Source organism: Engystomops pustulosus, chromosome 1, assembly GCF_040894005.1.
Source record: "Engystomops pustulosus chromosome 1, aEngPut4.maternal, whole genome shotgun sequence".
Taxonomy (NCBI): Eukaryota; Metazoa; Chordata; class Amphibia; order Anura; family Leptodactylidae; genus Engystomops; species Engystomops pustulosus.
In genome coordinates, this window is record NC_092411.1 from 185,834,467 (window position 1) to 185,851,629 (window position 17,163).

Here is a 17,163-nt window from a genome sequence, read left to right on the forward strand (position 1 = left end):
CTGTATACAACGGGGGGCTGGCAGGCTGGCTGTATACAACGGGGGGCTGACAGGCTGGCTGTATACAACGGGGGGCTGACAGGCTGGCTGTATACAACGGGGGGCTGACAGGCTGGTTGTATACAATGGGGGGCTGACAGGCTAGCTGTATACAACGGGGGGCTGACAGGCTGGCTGTATACAACGGGTGGCTGACAGGCTGGCTGTATACAACGGGGGGCTGACAGGCTGGCTGTATACAACGGGGGGCTGACAGGCTGGCTGTATACAACAGGGGGCTGACAGGCTGGCTGTATACAACAGGGGGCTGACACGCTGGCTGTATACAACAGGGGGCTGACACGCTGGCTGTATACAACAGGGGGCTGACAGGCTGGCTGTATACAACAGGGGGCTGACAGGCTGGCTGTATACAACAGGGGGCTGACAGGCTGGTTGTATACAACAAGGGGCTGGCTATATACTGGGGAGGCTGTGACCAATGCATTTCCCACCCTCGGCTTATACTCGAGTCAATAGGTTTTTCCAGTTTTTTGTGTTAAAATTAGGGGCCTCGGCTTATACTCGGGTCGGCTTATACGGGTCGGTATTTAGGCATATCCCTTGCTCTCTTCTAAAAAAGAAAGAATTGTAAAAAAAAGATAATAAGATATAAGCCTAGAAAAAAAAGCCAGAACACAAACTTAGTCTACTTAACCCCTTATCTCTGAACCTGTTGTCCACATAATACCCAGGCCATTCGGCCATTCTTTTTTTTTTTTCCGTCAATGCCTTCTACAAGCTATAGCCTTTTTATTTTTCTGTATAGACAAAAGGAAGTTTTTATTAGCACAATTTGGGTTTCGTATATCCTACTGGCAAACTTTCATTAACATGTTTTGAATGCATAACCCTCTTCAAGTAAAAAAAGAATTATAAAAAAAGAAAAAAGGCATAAGCCCCTTAATTTAGAAGTGCTAGCAACTATAATACAAAACATATACCAATTCACCCACTATTAGTAATCTAAGTTTACTGTAAAATGTTCACATGACACATAAAAAAATTACTGTATATACTTGAGTATAAGCCGAGACCGCTAATTTTACCACCAAAAACTGGGAAAACCTATTGACTCAAGTATAAGCCGAGGGTGGGAAATGGATTGGTCACAGACCCCCCCCCCAGTATATAGCCAGCCAGCCCCCTATAGTATACAGCCTGCCCCTAGTAGTATATAGCCACCCCAGCCTACCCCCAGTAGTATACAGCCATCCCAGCCTGCCACCAGTAATATACAGCCACCCCAGCCTGCCCCCAGTAGTATACAGCCTGCCCCCAGTAGTATACAGCACTGCCCAGCCTGCCCCCAGTAGTATACAGCACTGCCCAGCCTGCCCCCAGTAGTATACAACACTGCCCAGCCTGCCCCCAGTAGTATAAAGCAAAGCCCAGCCTGTCCCCAGTATTATACAGAACAGCCCAGCCTTCCCCCAGTAGTATACAGCACAGCCCGGCCAGCCCCCAGTAGTATACAGCACTGCCCAGCCTGCCCCCAGTAGTATACAGAACTGCCCAGCCTGCCCCCAGTAGTATATAGCCCAGCCCAGCATTAAAAAAAAGAATAAACTTATATACTCACCCTCCGGTGGCCCTGATCTGCAGCGCTGCTCCCCCTATGTCCGCGCAGGTCCTCTTCTGGCTTCCGTGCCCATCATCTGTACATCGCGCTGGGCGCCGCCATTGCTCTCTCTCGGACGGCGCCTAGTATGACGTCAGCAGCGGCACCCGGGAGAGAGCAATGGCGGCGTCCAAGCACGATGTGCAGAAGACGGAAGACGAGCGCGGAAGCCATAAGAGGACCCACTCGGAAATCGGGGGAACAGCGCTGCAGATCGGGGCCACCAGAGGGTGAGTATATAAGCTTATTATTTTTAAAGTATTTTTTAAGTGACTTGTGACTCGTGTATAAGCCGAGGGACGTTTTTCAGCACATTTTTTGTGCTGAAAAACTCGGCTTATACACGAGTATATACGGTAAATAACGAAAATAAATAAGTTTAATAAAAAATTATGATGAGGATAATAATAATAAAAATAATAATAAAAGTACAGAAGAACACAAACTTAGCCTACTTAACTCCTAATCTTTGCACCTGTTTTGCACCCTAAAGCAGCCCCATTTCTTTCTGAGGTGGGGTGGTCAACTGCCCTGGGAAATGCCAGAATGTAGCAGGTGGGGGGGAGTCAGCATCCCCACCCTAGCACATAAAAAAATAAACTCAGCACTCACCTTCTGTCGCTCCATGCAGCTCCTCTTCTCTCAAGGATACCTCTACATTAATGCAGGCAGAGCCAGGTCCATGCACAGACCTGAATCTGCCCATGCAACTGCTGAGGAATCCAGCAGAAGAGGAGCTGTTAAAAGCTCTGGAAGATGAGTACTGTGTTTATTTTTCTTATGTACTGAGGGCAGTGTGGTGGATAGCTATATACTGGGGGGCAGTGTTCTGGATACATATATAAAAGGAGGAAGTGTGCTAGATACATATATACTGGGGTGCGGTGTGCTTGATAACTATATTCTAAAGTCAGTGTGCTGGATGATACATATATATATATATATATATATATATATATATATATATATATATATATATATATATATATGGGGCAGTGTGCTGGATATATATTTACAGGAGGCATTGTGCTGGATACATACGGTGCCGTCATCATGGCACTGTGTTCAAGGGTTCCCCCATTTTCCAATGAAAAAGGGGGATTCTGAGGGGCTCACAGCAACCACTAATCTCCCTATTCCCGAACACTATATGAGGAAAAAAGTTGAGCATGGATTTTTTTTTCAAGGAGGGGGGGAATGTGTCAGGACATTTCATTAAAGGGGGGTAATCTGTCAGGACATTTCATTAAAGGGGTGGGCATTTAATTAAAAAGAGCCATCTGGGTGGACATTTCAATAAAGGGGGCATAGAGTCATCCATAACAACCTTCTGTGGCAGAGAGTTCCATAGTCTCACTACTCTTACAGTAAAGAACCTTTGTCTATGTTGATGGTAAAATGCCCTGATGAGAATGCACAGCTGCCGCGATTCACTACCAGCGTGCGCCCGATATCCTGCATGTGTCACTTCAACGCTCAGGTCCACCAAAGTTCACCTTCTTCTTCCTGCTGCATGTAAGTGCTTGGCTTGTGACACAATTTAAATGTTAAATCCTGCACTTAGTCCGAATCAGTCGAATCGTTCGATGGCCCATCCCCCCCCACCGTTTTCTGTCGCATGAAAACTGGAGCCAATGCACCAAAATCCGATCGCGTGCGCCAAAATCCTCAGTTGAATGCGGCACAAATCAGAAATCGTTGGAATATCCGACGATATCCTTAGTAAATAATAAATATCCGGGGACCCTTAGTAAATGAGCCCCTATGTGTTGCAGCCTCATGATGTCATAGTATGTGCAGGCAGAGTGCACGGACCTGACTATACCCATGCTACTGCTGAGGAATCCCGGCAGAAGAGGAGCTGTTGGAAGTTGTGGAAGATAAGTACTGCGTTTATTTTTCTTATGTACTGAGGTCAGTGTGCTGGATACATATATAAAAGGAGGAAGTGTGCTAGATACATACATACTGGGGTGCTGTGTGCTGGATACCTATTTACTAAAGGCAATGTGCTGGATGCTTAAATACTGGTGGTCAGTGTGGCTGATACATATATACTCGGGGGGGGGGGGGCAGTGTGCTAGATACATATTTACATTAGGCAGTGTGCTGGTTACATACAGGGTCGCCATCATGGGACTGTGTTCAAGGGCCTCCCCCCCTTTCCAATGAAAAGGGGGTGGTCTGAGGGGCTCACCTTACCCACTAAACTCCCCATTCCCAAAAGGTGAGGCATCTGTCAGGACATTTCATTAAAGGGGGGCATTTGGCTGGACATTTCATTAAAGGGGGCATCTGGGTGGACATTTCATTAAAGGGGGCGCGCGCCGGGTCCCAGTGCATGGAGAGGGCTCGCGGGCCGAGCCCTCTCCATAGCCGGTAAGTCTTTGCTGCATATTGCCGCCGGCAATGCTGCCGGCAGCTTCAAAGAGATTGCGCCGCATGGGCGCCGCCATCTTGTCGTGGATCGCTGCTCCCCGATGACGTCACGGGGAGCAGCAATCCGTCGCCATGGTAACCTCGGGTGTTCCGAACACCCGAGGCTACTTCGTTTTAACCCATGCATTACAATGTGCTAATTGCACATTGTAATGCATGGGGAGTAAAATCCACATATACTGCCATACTGTAGTATGGCAGTATATGATAGGATCGATCAGACTACCTAGGGTTAGAGTACCCTAGGGAGTCGGAAAAATAGTAAAAGTAAAAATAAAAAAAAGTTAAAAAAAAAAAATTATAATAAAAAAACCTAAAAATTCAAATTACCCCCCTTTCCCTAGAACTGATATAAAAATAAATAAACAGTAAAAATCATAAACACATTAGGTATCGCCGCGTCCGAAAATGCCCGATCTATCAAAATATGGTAATGTTTTTTCACTATCTTTAACCCCGTAACGGAAAATAGCGTCCAAAGTCGAAAATGGCATTTTTTTGCCATTTTGAAAAATATAAAAAAATTAATAAAAAGTGATCAAAAGGTCGTACAGTCCCAAAAATTATAGTAATGAAAACGGCATCAAAATTTGCAAAAAATGACACTATCCACAGCTCCGTACACCAAAGTATGAAAAAGTTATTGGCCCCAGAAGATGGCAAAATAAAAAAAAAAATTTTGTACAGGAGGTTTTAATTTTTTTAAATGTATGAAAACATTATAAAACCTATACAAATTTGGTATCCACGTGATGCCAGGGGGCATCTGGCAGGGCATTTTGTTAAAGGGGGGTATCTGGAAGGACATTTAATTAAAGGGGAGCATCTGGGGTGGACATTTCTTTAAAGGGGGCATCTGGCAAGACATTTCTTTAAAGAGGGGCATCTATTGTGGACATTTCATTAAAGCGGGGCATCTGGCAGGGCATTTTGTTAAAGGGGGGTATCTGGCAGGACATTTAATTAAAGGGGAGCATCTGGGGTGGACATTTCAGCAAAGGGGACATCTGGGGTGGACATTTCATTAAACTGGGGCATCTGTCAGGACACTTTATTAAACTGGGCATCTTAGGTGGACATTGCATTTATGAGGGGCATCTTTCAAGATATTTCATTAAAGGGGGCATCTGGCAGGACATTTCATTAAATAGGTGCATCTATGGTGGACATTTCATTAAAGTGGGGCATCTGGCAGGACATTTTGTTAAATGGGTTCTTCTGGCAGGACATTTTGTTATAGGGTGCATCTGGGGGTGGACATTGCATTTATGGGGGCATCTGGCAGGACATTTCATTAAAGGGGTGCAACTATGGTGGACATTTCATTAAAGTGGGGCATCTGGCAGGGCAATTTGTTAAAGGGGTTCTTCTAGCAGGACATTTCATTAAAGTGGGCATATGGCAGGACATTTCATTAAAGGGGGCATCTGGCAGGGCATTTTGTTAAAGGGGGGTATCTGGAAGGACATTTAATTAAAGGGGAGCATCTGGGGTGGACATTTCTTTAAAGGGGGCATCTGGCAAGACATTTCTTTAAAGAGGGGCATCTATTGTGGACATTTCATTAAAGCAGGGCATCTGGCAGGGCATTTTGTTAAAGGGGGGTATCTGGCAGGACATTTTATTAAAGGGGAGCATCTGGGGTGGACATTTCAGCAAAGGGGGCATCTGGGGTGGACATTTCATTAAACTGGGGCATCTGTCAGGACACTTTATTAAACGGGGCATCTTGGGTGGACATTGCATTTATGAGGGGCATCTTTCAAGATATTTCATTAAAGGGGGCATCTGGCAGGACATTTCATTAAATAGGTGCATCTATGGTGGACATTTCATTAAAGTGGGGCATCTGGCAGGACATTTTGTTAAATGGGTTCTTCTGGCAGGACATTTTGTTATAGGGTGCATCTGGGGGTGGACATTGCATTTATGGGGGCATCTGGTAGGACATTTCATTAATGGGGCATCTGGAGTGGACATTTCATTAAAGGGGGCATCTGGTAGGACATTTCATTAAAGAGGTGCATCTATGGTGGACATTTCATTAAAGTGGGGCATCTTGCAGGGCATTTTGTTAAAGGGGTTCTTCTGGCAGGACATTTTGTTAAAGGGGGCATCTGGGGTGGACATTTCATTAAAGGGGGGCATCTGGCAGGACATTTCATTAAAGAGGTGCATCTATGGTGGACATTTCATTAAAGTGGGGCATCTGGCAGGGCAATTTGTTAAAGGGGTTCTTCTGGCAGGACATTTCATTAAAGGGGGCATCTGGCAGGACATTTCATTAAAGTGGGGCATCTATGGTGGACATTTCATTAAAGTGGGGCATCTGGCAGGACATTTTGTTAAAGGGGGTCTTCTGGCAGGGCATTTGGTTAAAGGGGGCATCTGGAGTGGACATTTCATTAAAGGGGGCATCTGGCAGGGCATTTTGTTAAAGGGGGTATCTGGAAGGACATTTAATTAAAGGGGAGCATCTGGGGTGGACATTTCAGCAGAGGGGGCATCTGGGGTGGACATTTCTTTAAAGGGGGCATCTGGCAAGACATTTCTTTAAAGAGGGGCATCTATTGTGGACATTTCATTAAAGCGGGGCATCTGGCAGGGCATTTTGTTAAAGGGGGGTATCTTGCAGGACATTTATTTAAAGGGGAGCATCTGGGGTGGACATTTCAGCAAAGGGGGCATCTAGGGTGGACATTTCATTAAACTGGGGCATCTGTCAGGACACTTTATTAAACGGGGCATCTTGGGTGGACATTGCATTTATGAGGGGCATCTTTCAAGACATTTCATTAAAGGGGGGCATCTGGCAGGACATTACATTAAAGAGGTGCTTCTATGGTGGACATTTCATTAAAGTGGGGCATCTGGCAGGGCAATTTGTTAAAGGGGTTCTTCTGGCAGGACATTTCGTTAAAGGGGGCATCTGGGGTGGACATTTCATTAAAGAGGGGCATCTGGTAGGACATTTCATTAATGGGGGCATCTGGGGTGGACATTTCATTAAAGGGGGGCATCTGGTAGGACATTTCATTAATGGGGGCATCTGGAGTGGACATTTAATTGAAGGGGGACATCTGGCAGAACATTTCATTAAAGAAGGGCATCTGGCAGAACATTTCATTATAGAGGAGCATCTGGGATGGTCATTTTATTAAAGAGGGACTTCTGTGGTGGACATTTCATTAAAGGGGGCACCTGGGGTAGACATTTCCTTATCTGCTATTGATTGGGAGGCTGACTACAGACTGGAGTGGGCACGTGCTGGGGCTATCTATATAATGATTGGGCACGTGCAGGGGTTATCTATATACTGAGTAGGCATGTGCAAAGTCTTGCTTGTCATTGCTTAAAAATGTTTTGTTAAAAAAAATTGTATATACAATGTATACAATGTTATGCATCAATGTGAGAATGGACACTGCAGGGGAGGGGGGGGGCAAAAGTCTTCCAGTCAGGGGCCCCAAAATTCCTAGTGACGGCCATGGATAGATATACACTGTGAGCATTGTTCTGGGCAACCCTATATGCTGGGGAAGGCTACTGAGTATTTCATTAGCGAGTGAAGCCTGTAACCAACATATTTCCAACCCTAGGCTTGTAATGTAATCAGTAAGTTTTGCAATTTTTTTTTAAATATTATTTTTAAAAGGGGTACAGTATCTAATATAGGGGAGCACAGGAAATATTTAATAAAGGAGTGTAGTATTAAATTAAATAGGGGCACAGTATATATCTAATTGAGGAGGCATTGTGTATATATGTGTATATATATATATATATATATATATATATATATATACACTCACCGGCCACTTTATTAGGTACACCATGCTAGTAACGAGTTGGACCCCCTTTTGCCTTCAGAACTGCCTCAATTCTTCGTGGCATAGATTCAACAAGGTGCTGGAAGCATTCCTCAGAGATTTTGGTCCATATTGACATGATGGCATCACACAGTTGCCGCAGATTTGTCGGCTGCACATCCATGATGCGAATCTCCCGTTCCACCACATCCCAAAGATGCTCTATTGGATTGAGATCTGGTGACTGTGGAGGCCATTTGAGTGCAGTGAACTCATTGTCATGTTCAAGAAACCAGTCTGAGATGATTCCAGCTTTATGACATGGCGCATTATCCTGCTGAAAGTAGCCATCAGATGTTGGGTACATTGTGGTCATAAAGGGATGGACATGGTCAGCAACAATACTCAGGTAGGCTGTGGCGTTGCAACGATGCTCAATTGGTACCAAGGGGCCCAAAGAGTGCCAAGAAAATATTCCCCACACCATGACACCACCAGCCTGAACCGTCGATACAAGGTAGGATGGATCCATGCTTTCATGTTGTTGAAGCCAAATTCTGACCCTACCATCCGAATGTCGCAGCAGAAATCGAGACTCATCAGACCAGGCAACGTTTTTCCAATCTTCTACTGTCCAATTTCGATGAGCTTGTGCAAATTGTATCCTCAGTTTCCTGTTCTTAGCTAAAAGGAGTGGCACCCGGTGTGGGCTGCTGTAGCCCATCTGCCTTAAAGTTCGAGGTACTGTGTTTTCAGAGATGCTCTTCTGCCTACCTTGGTTGTAAGGGTGGCGATTTGAGTCACTTTTGCCTTTCTATCAGCTCGAACCAGTCTGCCCATTCTCCTCTGACCTCTGGCATCAACAAGGCATTTCCGCCCACAGAACTGCCGCTCACTGGATGTTTTTTCTTTTTCGGACCATTCTCTGTAAACCCTAGAGATGGTTGTGCGTGAAAATCCCAGTAGATCAGCAGTTTCTGAAATACTCAGACTAGCCCTTCTGGCCCCAACAACCATGCCATGTTCAAAGGCACTCAAATCACCTTTCTTCCCCATACTCACCTCTCTTCCCCATACTGATGCTCGGTTTGAACTGCAGGAGATTGTCTTGACCATGTCTACATGCCTAAATGCACTGAGTTGCCGCCATGTGATTGGCTGATTAGAAATGAAGTGTTATCGAGCAGTTGGACAGGTGTACCTAATAAAGTGGCCGGTGAGTATATATATATATATATATATATATATATATACACATATACAATAAATGGAACATAATATATAAGCAAAGTGTATACATGTCTAATATAGGGGGTACATTTGTACTTCTTTCAGAGACACAGAATATTAATTAAATGGAGCAGCACTCAGCAATTTCAATCATCTCCATAGAGTTTAATGGAGGAGAACAGTTATGTGTGGCCGTCTGCTCCATTACTGGGACGAGGGGTCCGATGTGGGACCCCATCGCACACCTCGTTTTCATAATCAATGGGGGTCTCATCTTTGAGACCCCCACCAATCAGAAAGTTAGGCCCTTTAAATATTATGTATACTTTGATGGGGAGTCATGTTAAAGAATTTTTATCATCTTTTTAAGCTGCTGTTCTGAATATTCATTGTTTGCATTCTTCAAAGCTAGTTTTCTCCCTGTGGTTACTAGCTCATTGCAAGTGATGCCTTAATGGTATATAGCATGTGATCAATAGGGTCATTGATATGTATACAGATGCATCATCACATATATGTCTTATAGAGAGGAGCACAGTATGTATATGCAAAATATTTTAAAAGGAGGATGGTATTTAACCCCTTAGTGACAGCCCATACGGAATTCTCCATCGGTTCGGTTAGGCTAGGCCAACGGGTTTCTCTGGTTCTAACAGTCCGGATCTGAACGACTGTTAACCAGTTTGATCCCGTGGTCAATGCTGTGACCGCGGGATCTACATATCTCCTCCCGGCACTCCACATTTATTTATAACAATTTATATAATTTTTTGTGTGATGGATGATCAAAACATTTTTATAAGTTTTTTTTGTCATATGTGATAAATGCTATTATAGTTTTGTAGTCAGGGCAGTGGATGTACAATCTGTGTGTAATTTTACATTTTTGTTTTAAGAAATTGACAATTTCTGTGTGTTAGTATCTAGGTGATATGTTCCTGACATCACTTGATCTCTATATAATTCACTACACTATTTATGTCTTGCAGTGCATTATATGTCCCTGACAGGCAGGTCTAATAGATGGCTATGCCAGGCAGCTTTGGGGTCCTTCAGTGGACCCTGGACTGCCGAGGGAAACCATCAGCACCCTATGATCATTGCTGTGGGGTGCCAGTAGGTGACAGAGAGAGGGCGCTCCCTCTGCACCTGCTTAGTAAACATGGTCCACATTTGACCATTGTGCCTAAGGGAATAAACACCCAGGATCAGAGCTTTTCCGATCCCAATGTTAAGATACCTAGGTCCTGGAAAATTCTGATGCTATGGTCATTAAGGGGTTAATGCTCCCAGTTTGGAATAATGTTGTCAATTCCCAAATATTCAATAATTAAAATATGGTTGCTGTCAAGTTGCCAAATATTTTACTGAAAATCTGGAATTTCTAGCTATGGGCAATGTGTTGTGTTCACTATGTTATTATTGTTATTTGCATATAAATTATAGAAGAGAAATCGTAGAGTTTTCACTATAGAAGGGTATGAAAAGTCAATCTTCTATTGTAAGAAAAAAAAACCTTTTTTCTGTGGATTGATAGGATTTCATTTTCTTCTTACAATGACCACCTGCACCATTCCAAAGAATAGATGTATTTCAGATGAAAAAATAATGGATATCCCAGCAGGCAGGGGGTGAAAAAGTGCTTATTTGTAAATGTTATTTGGTATGAGTTTACTGATCAGATTGGAAGCCATCTTAATTTAAATGATAAAAGATTTTTTTTCTCTATACAGTTCCATTTTTATGTCACTTCTGTAGAAAACTTAGATTTCCCACAAGAAAAATATTGCTTCTCATATCCTAGGAGACTTTCACTACTAATGATTTTGAGGAAGAAATCATATTTCAAATGTGAAACGTAGCAGTAATAGTTATTAGGAGATATGGTGAGGTTTGAAATCATGTGCAATTTCTAGCAAAGGCAAGAATAAGTATTTAACCCTATTTCTGGTTAGAATTTTGGAATATTGCTATAAGCCATATTAAATTGACAAATTCCTGTTTGTTTTTGTAATGTGTAAAGATTATAGCAATCACAATTCCATACAGTATAGGGTGCTTGAGGAGGGTGGTTGAGGTGTTGAGGAGGGGTGAGGAGGTAAGTTCAGATTAAAGCCCTCCCCAACTTGGTTGCTGAGTTTTTATAATAGTCAGACCTACAGGCCTTTTAATCTACAGTTGTTTAGGGTTAGAAAACTTTTTGCAGGTTGTGTATGTCATTGCTGCACAGATATAATTTCTTGGGAGGAGTTAAGATACAATACTTGACATCCTGTGGGTAATTGTGACACAATTTTTAAAATAATTCATATCAAATTATTTTGTCAAATTCAACTAAAGTGGCAAATTTTTCTGAATGCCTTATTTTGTGCACCTTCGTTCTGTATGATGACCCTTGGCCTTTCACCTGACCAAACCATTTTGCTATACTGTATTGCACTTTGCATATATTTATTCCTCAATCCGTTTATTTACATTGCTCGTCTATCTCTGGCAATCTTATTGACAGTGACGGCCAAGCCCTACGCTCTACAGTTTCCATTTTTGTTATAGTACTGAATGAAACAGCAAGGCGCATTTTCGATCTGTTACTCCATCAATTATTAAGAATGGACCCCCTTTCTTGTTTTAACTGAGGGTCAGTTCTTCTAATATTGCTGTCAGAAAATGTGGACAGAGAAATGTAGAAATCGACAATAATTTGCTTAACTATCTGGTTTATAAGAAAATTGGTGATACATACGTTAAAAAAGAATTCGTCTTTTATATCATAGAGTAGACCAGTAAACCTTAAAATAAGAGGTACAAATTTTAATTGGAATTGCTTCTAACAACCCGCAGTGTGCTACATACACACTTTACCTAGGGGCCATGGTAGGGCTTACTTAGCACTAGGTTCATTAATATGTAATCAGTCCTGGGCTCTCCTCCGAAGACTCTATGGTTGCTTAACAATGGACAAAGAAAGTTGCCAAACTGTAGAATTCTCCTAAAGCTGGCTAGATTTTAGAGAAAGAACAAGTACAAGAGTGCAGAAAAAGGTGTATAGCAATAGGATTAAACAGAATATGGCCGCATTGCCAGCCATTTTGGCAGTCTCTTGCTTATATTTTGAATACAAATAAGCGATAGAACAGCTCAGCAGATTTAAGAGATTGTGGCAGATTTACTTACCCGGTCCGTTCACGATCCAGCGGCGCGTTCTCTGCGGTGGATTCGGGTCCGGCCGGGATTCACTAAGGTAGTTCCTCCGCCGTCCACCAGGTGGCGCTGCTGCGCTGAAAAGCATCTGAACGCCCTGGAATTCACCGGGCCGGACCAAGTGAAGGTAAGCGCGTCCCAAGCGACACTTTTTGTTTTAAATGCTGCGTTTTTTCCGAATCCGTCGGGTTTTCGCTCGGACACGCCCCCCGATTTCCATCGCGTGCATGCCGGCGCCGATGCGCCACAATCCGATTGCGTGCGCCAAAATCCCGGGGCAATACAGGGAAAATCGGCGCAAATCGGAAATATTCGGGTAACACGTCCGGAAAATGCAAATCGGGCCCTTAGTAAATGACCCCCATTGTGTTGTTCTTTCTTACTTGAACATTTCTATTTTATCTGACAGCAGTAAGAGAAAACTAATTTTTATTACCTAATACAACTGTCATACAATCTTCCATAACTACATCCAAAAGGGCAAGGCTTGGAAAAACAAATGTGCAATATGTATAATTTTTGTAGAACTATGAAAAGCAGTTGCAGTTCATGATACACAACCATCTACTAGGTAATTTTGAGATTTAAAGTGTAACTGTCATTCTGAAGCAAAAAAAAACAAAAAAAAAGTTTTATTCTGCTCCAGGTGTCCCTGGGAATCATTCCTCAAAGTATTTTGCCTCTCGGTCCTCATTTAGTACCTTTTTTGGCCCATAGAAACCATGGTTTCCAGCACCTGCCTCTTGTGACTTCATCACAAGCAAGGGCTGCTGACCAATGAAACCATATCTATCTACCTATGTATAGGTACACCTGCCTGCTGCCATTCCTGAGCAAGCTCTGCACTGCTGGTAGCCCGATCCCGAAGCTGAAACACTTTTAAGAGATGGTCCTGGAGCTTGCTGGTCCTTCTTGGGTGCCCTGGAGCCATTTTGGCAACAATGAAACCTCTCTCCTTGAATTCCTTGTTGATGTGATAGATTATTGACTGTGGTGTAATCTTTCTATCTGAAACTTCAGCATAGCACATGAGGGGACAACTTGAAGACTAAGGGAGTAAAATTGCCTTCCCTACAATATATCAAAAGTTTTTTGAAATGGCGATTACTTTTTAAGCCTCATGTCTAGACAAGCCATACAACTTTAAATATGAAGAAAACATGATGCATTGTTAAAGGGGTTGTCCACTTTCAGCAAATAATTTATATGTAATATTCCTATATATTTTCTGTATCAATTCCTCATGATATTCTAGATCTCTACTTGCTGTCCTGCTTTAGAAAGAATTTATGTTTTATTTCCAGTGGATATAAATTTGTCTATGGTCATGTGATGTCACACAGGTGCATGGATCCTTAGTTGCTGCAGTTGAAACAGATACACAAAAATTCTATAACTTTTCATTACATAAACAATATCAATTATTTGTTGGAAGTGGACAACCCCTTAAAAGCTCTTGGAGTACACTTTGCATCCCATTTTAATAAGAAAGCTTAGCATTATGATCCTTTAATCTTCAAAAATTTGATATGGAGTGATGTCCTGTTATTATATTGTATATTATGAAATATTATATGTATTCAATGGCATTTATGACAACAGACTATATATTTTGGTAATTGCAATAATTATTCTCTTGCAAATTGAGGGGATCATTTTATTGACTTTTTTTGTCTTAACGACTGTACATAATTCCTTATAGATCTAAAATATCCCAGTATTATGTTTTTCATAACAGAAAATTACTGTACGCAAACCTTTGGGTCTTCACTTCAGTAGTTCACTTCAGGAGTTATAAAAATTGTTCATGAAGGAATCAGTCCTTTCCCTAATACTTGGTCCTAAGAGTGACATAACGCACATGCCCTACTCATCTTATGTCTCACATAAGACAGCTAGAACATTGGTCATAGAAAACACCAACCAGTCCATTGGAAAGAGCAGAGACTGTCATGGGCCTTAGCTAAAACACACAGCACACACTTCTTTACTTGGATTCTTTCACCCTCTGGGGGGATGAACTTCTCCATATGACCATATCATTGGTATTAGTAAGACAGAGCTGGAAACCAACTACCTCTGGGCTGTTATTATAGACGTTTACATTTTTTTTTAGAAGTGATCATGTAACCCCTCCATCTTTTCAAAGCAGCTGGTAGGGAGCTTGGTAACTCTTTAAGTATTTCACAATTAAAAGAAAATAGAAGTTCTTTTTGGAATTTTAAAATGTTGTCAGTAAAATGTATTTTTAGCCCTAAAATGTACATACAATGTATGTGTCAGGATTTGGGATACGTGGATCCACTGGACCACCGCTTGATGTGGTACTAGCAGAGACCTGGGACTGGAGTCTAAGTGGCACCTGATCTTCGCCAGAGCCCGCTGCAAAGCAGGATGGGCTTGCTGCGGCAGGATACCACCAGGTCGTTCCACAGGTGCAACTAGCCTGCGGTGGCAGCCGAGGTCGTGGTACCTTAACAGAGGACAGTCTCCTGTTCGGGCACAAGGTCAGAGATGCAGCATCCAATCCGGGGTCAGCAAGGGGAGGTCTAGGAAGATGGGGAAGGGAACACAGGCACACATGACACAGAAACAGGTACACATGGGAGCAGGAACGCAGGATACACAGGAACACACCGGAACGCTGGAACGCCTTTTCTAAGGCTGTGAGGCACAAAGATCTGGCAAGGGTCACAGGAAGAGGCAGGAATCTATCTGGGAAGGCGGCAGGACAAGTATTGGCGTGCTGGCCCTATAAATCCTTGCGAGCAGGCTCGTTCGCACCCTTGTAAACGGGGACGCGCGTGCCGAACCTTGGGAGCTGCAGAGACCACCACTGGAGCCAGGAGAGGTGAGTTCTCGGGGAGTAAATGGACGGGACAGGGATCATGGGAGCACCCTTGACAGCATGCAGAATAAAAGGGGAAAATGCATCTAAGGATTTGCTTTCCAGTTTTTCCCAAGTACGAGAATTCCCTACATGGGAACAATGGGGTATAGAAGTGAAGGATGACCATTGAGCTTTTGTAGGGCAATAGTTTTTAGGTACCATGACTTGTTTTCAGAAGCCCTAAGATACCAGAATAATTAAAACCCCCAGCAAATCAACCCATTTTTAAAACTTTTAGGGAATTAATTATTTTCCACAGCTGGGATGTACAGTGATGTAGTCTTTCACAAATTATTCATACAATCCTCTGGTCCTCCATGGTTTGGGCTTCAGTTTCATGTTCAGGAAAACGTGGAAAAATGGTTGATTGACTGCTGAGCATGGTTGTGATTGGCTAACTGAGACATGTGACCCTGCTGTACTGCTGTACACATGTCCCGTTAAATAGAGAAAGCAGAACTAGGGAGAGGCTACTGATCTTGCTAGGGTCATTCAGACAGGGAGTTAAACCGAACAACTTCTGTGATTAGGGACAGGTGGAAATCTGAAATAATTACCCTATATAGGCGCAACCTTGGATTCAGGCACTTACATGTAAGCCTCCTAGTCTGCAGAGCTCCACTCTCTCCACTTCTCTCCGACAACCCAATATGAAACAGCACAGCAGAGCACATGTGTCTGACAAGCTGCACCCTAGTGATCCACCTCAGTAGTGGCTTCTATCATCTCCTGGAACGGATCGTCCAGTGCTGATCTTTGCTGCCTTCCTGAAATTGTGGCCAGTATTCCTCTTTAGACACTAGTTTGATCATCCTGCTACTCGGGGACACTTCTCTGTACTATCTGCAAGCTCCCAGGATTACTTTTTTCTCTTCTGCCTTTGAGCTGCTGCTTTGCAGATTATAAATTATAAACAGTGGCTGCAAGTGGTGTTAACACTGGCTGAGCTCTGCTGCTATAATATACAGGTGCTACACTGCTCAGGGTCCTGCTTCTCAGTCTACGCCACCTTCAGTCTGGAGTGTTTTGTCCCAAATTTGCACCTAAATCAAAACATTGCTAATGATGAATCATTAGTAGATGCAGCAAAACATCTGAATTGATAGGATAAATTAGGAAAACTTTTCCTAAGTGGTAGATTTCCTTTAAAGAATGTCAACTTAATTCAATTCACATGTTAAAACAGGGTCCGAGAAGAAAATCCTTATTTTGCACCTGCCCTGGACCAGGTGCAGATTTGCGACAAAAAATTCACAATAGCAAACAAAAAAAGTTGTGCATAAGTAAAAAGTGGCACGGAACATCAGGAAAGTAAACATTCATAAAGCACAGTGCACAAGTTGCATATAAAAACGTACTTGAAAAACGACAACAAAAGTCACAGTAAAGAGACGCAAAAAAAGAAAGAAATAACAAGTGAAAATGAAGGTATATGTCTCCCAGGGTCTCATATTAATATTTGCTCCTAAAAATGCACCAGGTCTTATTTTCAGGAGATATGTTATAATATATAATTTTCCAAGGTGTTAATCACACATCATGTTTTTAGACTTCTTGTAGGTCATACTTGATGTTAAGGAGGCTACCTTTCAAGGTAGCAAAAGGAGGTATTGTTTTCCATTTAACACCTTGGAAAACGTATTTGCATTATTCCCAGAATTCCCTAGTGGAGCATCTATGGCTTTAAGTCTCCACATGCCTTTAAGGTGGCCTTAATTGGCATTGTCTCCTTAAGGAGAACACCTACTGTCTGATCCTAGTCAATAGCCTCTCACAAAGCCAAATCAGTTCCCTACACTGTACTGAGGAGACCCAACCAGGTCGAAACAGTGCTGTCTACAGTTGGGAGTCTGTTCCTTATGGAATAGATATACTGGTTTGGCTTAATCCCACATCATGTTTTTAGACTTCTTGTAGGTCATACTTGATGTTAA